Source organism: Pogonomyrmex barbatus, unplaced genomic scaffold (assembly GCF_055798465.1).
Source record: "Pogonomyrmex barbatus isolate J1 unplaced genomic scaffold, ASM5579846v1 scaffold6, whole genome shotgun sequence".
NCBI lineage: Eukaryota > Metazoa > Arthropoda > Insecta > Hymenoptera > Formicidae > Pogonomyrmex > Pogonomyrmex barbatus.
Window position 1 is genome coordinate 991,357 of NW_028297160.1, and position 12,046 is coordinate 1,003,402.

Sequence of the window (12,046 nt, forward strand, 5' to 3'; positions counted from 1 at the left end):
AGGAATCGTAGGGCAGCTTCACCGAGTCAATTAGCGGCTTGCCAATTTGGAATGTTGAGGAGCCGGGGGAAGGCAGCTTCACCGAATCAGACGGCGGCTTGCCAATTTGGAATGTGGAGGATGATTTAAGGAAACAATTAAATTAAGATTGCGAACCAAACAGCCAGTCACTCGCAGAAAAGAATGATAAAGACGAATTTTTTGTTGTGGCGGGGCGCAGGTGATGGACGAGAGCTGTGGTGGCTTGGCTGGATCGTGAATCACACGGATTTGAAGTTTCGCACACAGATTCTAACTGAAAATGTATTTCGCCAACAGCTTCGAAGGATCCCGTCCTGTATGGAATAAGAGAAAAGAGAGCGATCCGTTCCAAATCGCGATTTATAAAGAGTTCCGGAAGGATGGAAATATCTGAGGGCGTGAATTTTTGTGTTAGCTGTCGAATGATAGTTTAAAAAAATTGCAAGTATAGGGAAAGGAGGGAAGCGATGTTCTGTGGTTGTTTTTATGTTTTCAGATTTCCTGGCGAATGACAGAATTAGTTAGTGAAAATTTCATCCGCCATTCCACACCCTCAATTGTTCATTGGTGTGTCCGCCAACGGCCGCTAATCGCTTCTTCTTGATTGGCATTTCCTTAGTTTCCCCACCAATTTGGGGAGTGTTGCCCTCGAACGATCCGATGTGTTTCTTATCCGTCAGGAATTTGATTTTAGTTAATATTTCGAATTTTATTAGTATGTTATAAATCTTTCGGCGCCGATAAAACTATCTTTCACAAAGAATTATTTTTTTTTATAGCGAGACGTGTCTCGAGAGGAATTTTTGTATATTTGTTCAGGATCTTTCTAGATCGTTCGAGACACTTCGTTTCCCGATTAGCAGCCGTTATCTTTCTCCGAAAGAGAAGAGAAGTCCCCCGGACGTAACAGCTCTATGTGAAAGACCCTTAGGATGCCATCACATGCGGCGTAACTTGCGTAAGCGTAATCTGCGTATTTTAGTATTTTATTAAAACACGTTACGCCATTCTTTCATATAGCCTTCTTTCATATAAAGCGTATTTCGCAGAATTTCGATGCGTAATTAATACAACCAATTGCTGATTAGGGCTTCTATTGTACTCTCTAACAGAAATGTTAAATTAATTTATGATTGGTTTTTGTAATCTGCGTATCTGGAAAAGTACGTTATGGGGAATCGAGATTTATGTACGAGTATGTGTACGAACAAGTCAAGTAGATGTGAACCTAATCTGTGAGAATGTATTCAGAAGTCATTATGGACCTTGACCTGTTGTTATTAATAATAATATGGAAGCGATGGCAAAAGTGGAAGAAGATGAAACAATCTCAACAAGAGAAAATTAGACGATATAATATTTTAAATATAATATTTTAAATATAATATAAATATAATAAATGTAATTTAAATATAATATTTTAAAATTGTTTAGAATATGGAAACTGATAGTATACCAACAGGAAAAGCTCGTCATAGAATGTGGGTGCGTCCGATATTCGCAAAAAGACGAAGATTATTATACAGGGTGACAGTGGCAATCAATGGTCAAAGAAATGGAATTTGAAGATTACGAAATGTTCTATAATTATTGTAAAATGTCCATAGAAATATTTAATCAGTTTTTAGATATTGTTAGGCCACAGATTGAAAAACATTATAAATTAATTAATATATATATTAATATATATATGTTAATTATTAGATATACAAAAAAGTTCTGCTTTAGATTTCATACAACCGAAATAACAATTTAAATTTTATATATCTTCCCGCCCTTTTGCGGTTTTAAAGCGTTGATATTTGGCCTTCTATCAAATGCCATACGGTTTGGCGTTTGATGCATATAATCTCAAAAACCAGTAGTGTTCACGATGGCAATAACAAAAGAGCATATTCGATTTTCCATCCACTTCGCGTTTCATCTAAAGAAAAATGCTGCTGAAGCCACTGCAATGATTTGTGCTGCATATGGAGAGAACACTGTAAGTCATACTACATATAAAAGATGGTATCAAAAATTTCGCCAAGGAGATTTCAGTCTTGAAGATGAACCGCATGCTGGACGCCCTCAAAAGATTGAAACGGACGAATTGTAAGCACTGCTGGATATAAACTCTGCGCAAACTGAAAAGGAGCTTGCAGTACAGCTTGGCGTTACGCAGCAAACCGTTTACATACGATGGGAAAGATTCAGAAGGAAGGCAGATGGGTTCCGCAGGCAGATGAATTGTCCGAAGACAACAAAAATCGTCGGCGTGACACTGCACTCACTTTGCTTTCAAAGTTCCGTAAAAAAGATTTTCTGCACAAAATCATTACAAGCGATGAAAAGTGGATTCTTTATGATAATCCTAAACGTAGAAAATCATGGGTTGACCCTGGTCAACCTTCGACATCGACGCCAAAGCCTAATATCCAAGAAGGTTTTGCTCTGTATCTGGGTTGGAAAGGTGTGTTGTATTACGAGTTGTTACAACCGGGTGAAACAATCACGGCAGACCGCTACCAACAACAATTGACCAATTTGAGCGATGCATTAAAAGAAAAAAAGCCATTTACTGGCCAAGGACGTCGTAAAGTGATCTTGCTTCATGACAATGCTCGACCACATGTTGCGAAAGCAACTCAGGTCCATATCTTTGCGTTAGGCTGGGAATTTCTCCCGCACGCGACGTATAGCCCAGACATGGCGCCTTCCGATTACTACCTATTCCGGTCGTTACAGCATGATTTGGCTGATACACATTTCGTGAGATTTGAAGAGATATGAAAATGCATGACTTTATCGCTTCGAAGCCGTGAGCTTCTATCGTCAAGGAATTCGCAAGCTACCCGAAAGATGGCAAAAGGTCGTTGATGCAAACGGGGAATTTTTCGCTGATTAATATTTTTTTGTTTGTTTTTGAATAAAGATTGAATTTTAGAAAAAAAAGCTCAGAACTTTTTTGTACACCTAATATCTTTCTTAATTAACTATAATATCCCTAATAGCACTCGTCTATTCTGAGAACGTTCCACGAGATACAAGAGATATATTTGAAATATTCTCCGAACATTCGAAATACGTACTGCGATATAATATGGAATGTACTTAGATAGTTACTACCGCTCATTAACCTAATCCCTAGTATGTACTGAAGAATATTCCGTAATATGGCCATAGAATGAAAATGATTTAAAAACAGTATATCATGTAAGGCATGCATAAGGGTATCCCAGACAGCCAGATCATGAAAATCTATAATATACACTTCTTACGGAAAATAAGTGAAAAAATGAAAAAAAATGAGAAAAAGTGATAAAACATTTTTTATCTTCTATCATTGCATTTTTTCCTTCCATGGAATTTCACCGCGAATATTCGCAGCGAATGATGACAGTATTAGGAAAGGATGAAAACGGGAAGTTTTCAATAGATTATGGTTGCGTTCCGATATTAATTGCTAGTGCTGAAAATCTATAACATACGTGACACCTCTTACGTAAAAAGTGAAAAAAATGAAAAAATTAAAAGAAAATAAGAGAAAGTGATGAAACATCTTTTATCTTGGTACCATCGCATGTTTCTAAAACGATCACCCACCCAACTTGGGATCCTGTCTCGATGCTGCTTCACTTCTATGTTGGGATGAAACCTGCTATTAATATAAGTGAGTACAGAATTTTGGCATAAAATATGATAGATCTGGTTAATGAAATATTACTATATTGTCGTATAATCAGTCTCAATTTTAAAATCTCGATTGCATATATAATTCTTGTAGATAATTTAATTACATATACAAAGCCGTGAATATATTATGTTTAATGAGAATAATTTTTCTTATGAAAATTATTTATAAATTGTTATATATATTTTGTTTACTTGTTTATAAATTTGTAATAATTGTATTAAATAATAATAATTGTATTAAATATGCGAAATATTTTTCTTATTTATAGTTAATTAATTAATTAAAGAAAGATTTAATTAATAATAGTTAGTAATTAATAATGTTATTTCATTATTTATTTATTAAAAATGGCTTAAAAATAACGATTAAATGATGATATATTTATGACAATAATATTTCGTGACAAATGTTACGTCTATAGAATATACGCACGCGATAGAAAGGCGTACGTATCATTTCCGTACCTTTGTATAACCTGAATATAACCTAAGAATATACGCGTGCAAAAGAAAACCGAATGATACTGTGATGTTCTAGCGTGGATCTCATACGTTACAGATAATTACAGTACAAGCAATACGAAAATGGGATGATTCGCAGTATGTCGCATGCTGTTAGGGTAATTTAATTATATATATAAAGGTGTGAAGATTATATGTTACATGAATTTTTAATATTATGTTCTATGGTAATAGTGTTTATAAATTTACATATATATTCTATTTACTTATTTAGATATTTATTGATTATATTAAATACATGAGATATTTCTTTTATTCGACAATATATTTTCTTGTGTTTGGTATAATCATTTATATACAATCAAATAAATCGAATAAGATATATGCAATAAATTTTTAATTTATTTGTAAGTATATATTTTCAATTTTTATTATAAAGTAATCATCTATAAAGGATCTAAAATCTCTAATTAAGCTCTGTATATGATCCATGAAAGTTTTATGAAACATCTGTAATTTATCCATATAACCTCCATAAGACGTCTAATGGAGGTTTGGTAGAACTCCATCTCAGTCATGGAGATAGTATAGGTCTTCATTAGAGATTTATCTGACTTTCACCATGAAGATAGATGTCACATAGAGGTGGAGATTATGTGGATGTCATGTTCCTAATGGATGTCCTGTCTCTAATCGATGTCATGTTCCGTGTGGATCCATCCACCGTGAAGGTTCGCTGGACGGCTAATGGACGTCCGCAGTAAAATCCTAGAGCATTATCCACCGTGAAGGTTCGTTGGATGGCTAATGGACGTTCATGGTAGAATCCTAAAGCACTATCCATCCACTATCGAGGTTCCTTGGATCTCTAATGGATATCTATCTGACTTCCATCGTGGAGATAAACATTCAATGAAAGTTTAATGGAACCATGGAGATTCAATAGACGTCCACTGGAGGTTATGTTCTATGTGGGATGATTGTATTTTAGACGCTTTGTTAATAATAAAAGTAAAAGCAATATTGTTCTTGATTTCATTCTATACCAATTGCAAATTTTTTCATTTAATTATATTAAACAATAAATATTTAATTAAATATCTATAGTGTGTAAGTAAATTTTATTAAATTTCATTAAATATTAATTGGATATGGATATTTTTTTTGACTGTTCTCTTTCTTTCTATGGTCCCATAGAAAGAATGTACTTCGCACAGGTTTTACAAATAATTAAGTAATTTTAATTAATGCTTACGCGATTCTCTTTAGCAATTCTCTTAAAAAATAAAGAAATGATTGCGCAGTTTCATTTCTATCGCGAATTTTCCGTTGTTTTCGATACGCGAGAGTTTCTCTATGGTTCCATGAAGCGAATCAGCGTAAACAAATCGGCGGTTTACCAATCACAAAACTGTTTAGATGAAAGGAAATAACGAAAATCGCTTATGATTGGCTAGCCGCCTGATCCGCTTACGCGAATTCCGCGTCATGGGACTATAGGAACGAAACTCTCGCGTATCTAAAACAGCGGAAAGTTCGCGATTGTCAAATTTTTGATACGCGATACGGTGATACGCTCCATGGGACACCCTCAGTGTGCGCTAGTCGCTGTATTTAAATCCAATCGAAAATCGATGGAGAGGTGGTAAAAACTAGTAGAAGCATCTTGTTTGACTAGAGACCCTATAAGAAGAGACTCGCTAACTTGTCACGTGACGTTAATAGATTCTGATTGGCTGGGATATGGATTGCACATCTGTGCTCCATGAAACGAAATAGATGTTTCAATAACCTATTTTACACAGATACATGTTATATACTGTTGCAGTACTGTGTCATAGTTATACGTTATATATAAGTTAATTTATAACTTTAAATTAAAAGTTTTATAACTTTAAATTAAAAGTTTATTTATAACTACATATATTGCTTTCTTTCATAATTATAAATATGATAAATAGATATTGTAAGATTCTTGTACTTTTTGAATTTAAATAAAGTAACCGTTTGTCAGGAATTAATGTCCGTTTTTAAAATTATTGTCTATGGTTTAATACACGCACTGAGAGAGGTGACCGGCACGTGTTGGATAATGGAGCAGGCACAATAACTTTTCAACAACTTTAATATAATGCGGTTTATCTATCTTTTCACTGAGTCTACCCGTAATACAATGATTAAACAGATATCGCCTGTAACGATATCTCGACTATATTCACTACAATGGTTTCGACTATACGACTTGAACTCTCGCGGATGACACGTCTGTCTCATTCGCCGACTAGGGAGAGAGTCCCCGTCGCTCGCTGCTCCGCGCATCGGAGCACGTTCGGTGATTTCAAAGCTAACAAAGATTGCATCAGCCCTTGTCTGATTGGTCCTTTCCTAGTATCACTCACTCGTGTCGTGTTCGATCGAGAGGCGCTCTTTTTGGTCACTGAACAGCACTCATGGCGCCATCCACCGGTTGTCCTAGGGACTTCTTAGTAACTTTCTTACAATATGATAACATAGATGCAATCTAGAAACACTATAATAAGAGATTGGTCACGAAAAAGTAACTTTTAATTGGTCATCTTTTGGCTATTCTCACTTATTTTCAAATATATTAACTATTAATCTTAAACATATACTATTAATCTTAAATTGTAATATTATAATTTAAAAACATAAGCGTTTTAAAGTTAATAAAATGTGTATATTTATAAAGCTTTATTTTACATAATTATATTACTACTTTATTAATATATTTCCTTTAATTTTAACGATTTTAAATTTATTACTATTTATTTATTTATCTTTTTTTTTGCTATTTATCTTTTTCAACACGAGAGCAAAAATTCATATAATATTATTATACTACTGTTACTCTATATATTTTTAATTTTTTGATACTCAATTGTCAAAACAATCTTTTGTAAAATCAATATAATGACAGCTATTCACAAAGTTAGTACAGCGAGAGAACCCATCGCGAAAAAGCATCAACAATAAACTTCACAAACCTCAGGAAGAAAGGAATTATTTGTTGGTATCCAATTTTTACGATCAATATTTTGCAACCATAAAATTCGACGTTTCCGATCTCTCGGGAAAACTTTCATGACATGACTTTTCTTCGAAGAATTATTACAAAATAGTGCTGAACATTCATCCATTTTTTATTGATTTATCACAATTAATTAATTTATAACTATATTTTGCAATTTTAGTATCTCTATTATTTAATAATATATTCCCTAATAGCATTCGTCTATTCTGAGAACGTTCCACGGGATTTCATAGTATATTCGAGATATTCTCCGAACATTCGAAATACGTATTGCGATATACTATGGAATGTACTTAGACTACTGCTCACTAACCTAATCCCTAGTATGTACTGGAGAATATCCCGCAGTATGGCCATAGGATGAAAATGGTTTAAAAACAGTATATCATATAGGGCATGCATAAGGGTATGCAGATCGCCATACGCCAGACAACCATACAGATCGTGAAAATCTATAATATACGTGACATCTCTTATAGAAAATAATGAAAAAAATAAAAAAGAAATGAGAGAAAGTAATGAAACATTTTTTATCTTGTATCATTGCATGTTTTTAAAACGGTCACTCATCCTACTTGGAATCCTGCTCGATGCTGCTTAACTTCTATAATGAGATGAAACTTGCAATTGAAATGATGATATAAGTGAACACAGAGTTTTGACATAATATAATAGATTCGGTTAATGATATTACTAGATTGTCATATAAATAACCTTAATTTTAAAATCTCGAGTGCATATGTAATTCTTGTGGATAATTTAATTACATATATAGATACATGAACCTATATTATGTTTAATGAGAATTATTTTTATTATGAAAATTATTTATAAATTGTTGAATATATTTTGTTTATTTGTTTATGAATTTGTCAATAATTGAATTAAATATGGGAAATATTTTTCTTATTTATATATTACAGTTAATTAAGAAAGATAATAATTAATATTGTTATTTCATTATTTATTCATTAAAAATGACGATTAAATGATGATATATATTTATAACGGTAATATTTGGTGACAAATGTTACATTTATTTTACGTCATTATTTAGTACACTGATGTCGAATGACGAAAAATAATCTTAAATCATCGTCATAATAATGTCATTTTGCTACTTGGGATACGACAAATGATATTCTACACAGATATATTTTTATTTTATACGAATAATTTTACAAGGGATCTGTTACAACTGTCCGGAACCAATTTGATTCTTCTTGAAATATGTTATTAAACACAAAAATCTAAGAGACACGTCTGTTTTTTTGTGTGCCCAATCGAAGTTTTAAGGGATGAAACAACTCTTCAAAGGCTAACTTATAATTTTTATTTCCATCAATTATCAACGGTGAGATATATAAAAAAATGTTTTAGATAAAACTTTTATTATTTCTTATGTATTTTATAACTGTGTAGTTAGATTTTTTTAAATTTAATATTTTTGAAACTATCCCCACTCCCCATTATTATTTTTACGTAATTTAAATTTTTTCTAAGAATAAAAATTGAAGAGACTTTTATGCCAAATTCAACCGTATATAATAAAGTTATTTTACAAAATTGCATTTTTCAGAAATAACTTGAAAACGTCGTTAATGCATCATTTGTGCTTTTATGTAGCGCTTGCGTGACAAAATTGTGTTTCTGCTTCATAAAGCATATATATAAAATAATAATAACAATAATAATTTTTATTGTTTTTCTTTAATTATACATATAAAAACATTCACTTCTTTCATTCGTTCTTCATATATAATATTTTATCATTACAGTACCTTAAGTTTAAAATTATTTTTATTTGCTTACAAATGCTTTTGCTTTTCTGCATTATGTATTACAAATAATGATAATAATTTTTATTCGTTTTATTTAATTACATTATAACATATAATATAATTACATATATAAAAACATTCATTTTTGCATTTATTTCTGATATGTTATATTGCTATGGTATCTTAAGATTAAAATTATTTTTGTTCGCTTACGCTTTTACTTCTTTACACTTTATTTTTTTATCTTTATAGACATTAATTCCTTATTAGGAATATATTAACTTAATAACATAGTCATTTATTCATATATAATAAAATTCATATATTATATTATTATTATATTATTTATATTATTCATTATAGATATTACAATAATGATATTTCACAAAAAAATGCTTTAAACATAATGATCTTTACACCAAGAACATCTTACTACAGATATATTGTTGCAATTTTCGATATCACATTGAAAATTGCGTTGTAAAATTTCTTCGAAACTAAATTTTACTGCATTTTTAAATTCTTTCGATCTTTCATTTATATATCCACTTTTAAATCACAAATATTTAAATAAATTGTGATATCAAGGAGATGATAACTGATTATGTCTCAAAGATTGTAATTTTATTATATTATTTCGTTGATATAAATTTACATCACTTTCCAATAATAAAACGGTCAGAAAATTTTTTGGCAAAATTTTTCCAAATCCGGAATCCATAAACATCTAATGGTTGTATTTTCCCTGTAATAAATACTATAAAATACTTTTTAGAAATTATCATTGCATTAATGCGTTTTTCTGCTAATATTAAATCAGAAACAATATCGGGACAATGTCGACTCCAAGAATCAATAAGAAGAACACTATTACTTACCAACATTTGGAAAGAAAGCTTTTTGTAATCAAGATTTAAAATGATCTGTACGAAACAACAATTTAAATTAATAACATTAAACTTTATTAGATTTCTAAAATAATTATAAAAGATATAATTGAATTTTGTGTATACCTATCATTTTACCAGATTTTGCTTTCACAATAACATTTATTGGTCTGAACAAATTTTCTTCCACTCTTAGCTCAAGTATACCATTAGCTTCTTGTAATATAATAAATAAAAGGGATAGCAATTTACCGTCACACGATATTATTGATTGTATCCTGTATGAATAAGTTCATGTAAATTGTATAACACACTCTACTGTCTTTATTCCTTGATCAAATAGTGATCCTCCGGAATAGATTTCTAATTGAAATCTACTTTGATCTGAATTATAAATATTTTCAGATCAGATTCACTGTTTAATGAGAGGTTTCACTGTTTTTAAAAAATCTTTGGTTGTTTTTTTGCAAATCAATTGAATCTTCCAGTGTTTTTCTAGTGACAAACTTTGTAATTTTTCTTGAAACAATTCGATGGGACTTTTTGAATCTTGCTATCCAATTATCAGATGCTTTGAACATAGGATTTAAATTTCCTATTTCTTGTTGAACCTGTAGAGTCCACCTTTTTAAATCAACATCCCAGCAAGCAAAATGCTAGCAATTTGCTAGCAAATTGGCAACAAATTCGATCAAATATTGACTGCAAATCCATAGCCATCTGTGTCCGCATTAGGCTCGGAATTTGTCGACAAAACTTGTTAACATGCTATGCCAGCAGATTGGCGGCAAAAACTGAGCAGAGTCTGCTAACATATTATGCGAACAAATTGGCGGCAAAAATCGAACAGAGTTTGCCCTAACTTCCTTGTTGGACGATTATGTCTTGCATCAAATATATACATAAAAATACGTAAATAATAAATGCATGTTTAAATTTTGATTATAATTTCGCTTATATAGAAAGTTTGATCAATTTTGCATGCGAGAAACGGACGCCATCTAGCGGTAGTTTTCCAATTATTGTGTTTAAATGTTTAAATATACCAATTTGTGGCGGCTTGGTGTTGGAGGAGCGTTGTCCACGATATGTTGTAGAATTTTTGGTGACGGAAAAAAGATGTTGGCCGCGGTGGGAATCGAACCTAGGTCCTCAGGTGTATGAGTCTCGAGCGCTACCACTGCGCCATGCCACGGTTCTTTTTCGTGTATGTTTCTGCTAGGTATTAGTTGTGTGAGCGGGGGACCGCCACAGGCTCCCCCCTTAGTGGACAAGCTCCGAGATTCTTCTCTGTGTGCCCGTTGTCCGGTGTGTCTGCCCAGGGAGATATGTGATGCGCGATGTGAGCTGGGCATATTGCCGCTGCGTTGTCCGCATAATGACAGGTTTTACTTAATTTTTGCTTCCAATCTGCTGGCATAACATGTTGGCAGACTTTGCTCGGTTTTTGCTAACAATCTGCTAGCATGTCAGTAAACTTTGTCATATTTTTGAGGAAAGTTTGCTCCCAACGTGAGATTACAGACTCTGTGTGCAATTTGTTGCTTTTTTGCCATCAAATATTGGTAGCAGGTTCTGCTCAAAATCTGTTTCTACAGGTTTTGCTATCGGGGATTATGAAATTATATGGTCTGATTGAACAGCTGCGGTAAATTTATTATGTGTAAATTGGAAAATGTATGATAATTTTTCCATACGATTGTAATTGTTCTTCCCATCGTCTCAATTGACGGATGACTCTTATAAATTTATGCTGTACAGATTTTAAAGAGCGATTTCTCTTTTTATCATTTACATTAGCTTCATTGTTAGTGTCATATTTTTCGCTAATATCCAATAACTCGCCTTTTATAAGAACTATCAAAGTGCACATTATCACTCAAACATTCATATTTAAATTATCTTCGCTCCATGCTTCCTTATCATCCTCAATTATTTCAAAAGTATGCAATTTATAAGGTTCTTGGAAATCGAGACACATTTCTTCTGTTATTTCCAATCCATTGTAATGAAAAATACTAATAATCTAATAAATATCTAACAATAATTTTTGGATGTTTTCTTTCAATTCTATTTTTGCTTAAATTATTGGCGTTTCCATAAGAACTATATCGAACTTATGGAGGTCAATAAAAGCCTGAGAAACATTAATTGGATTAAAAATCATT

General features: G+C 32.0%; 1 long non-coding RNA gene and 1 pseudogene across 1 annotated transcript; both read right to left on the bottom strand.

Moving 5' to 3' along the window:
* Nucleotides 1-4,414: 4,414 nt before the first annotated feature.
* LOC148935060 (uncharacterized) lies at nt 4,415-6,669 on the bottom strand. Its single transcript, XR_016140714.1, has 2 exons — nt 5,414-6,669; nt 4,415-5,125 (listed from the first exon to the last, which is right to left on the bottom strand). It is a non-coding gene; the product is annotated as an uncharacterized LOC148935060 (long non-coding RNA).
* Nucleotides 6,670-9,255: 2,586 nt separating this feature from the next.
* LOC148935061 (uncharacterized) lies at nt 9,256-12,046 on the bottom strand (annotated as a pseudogene).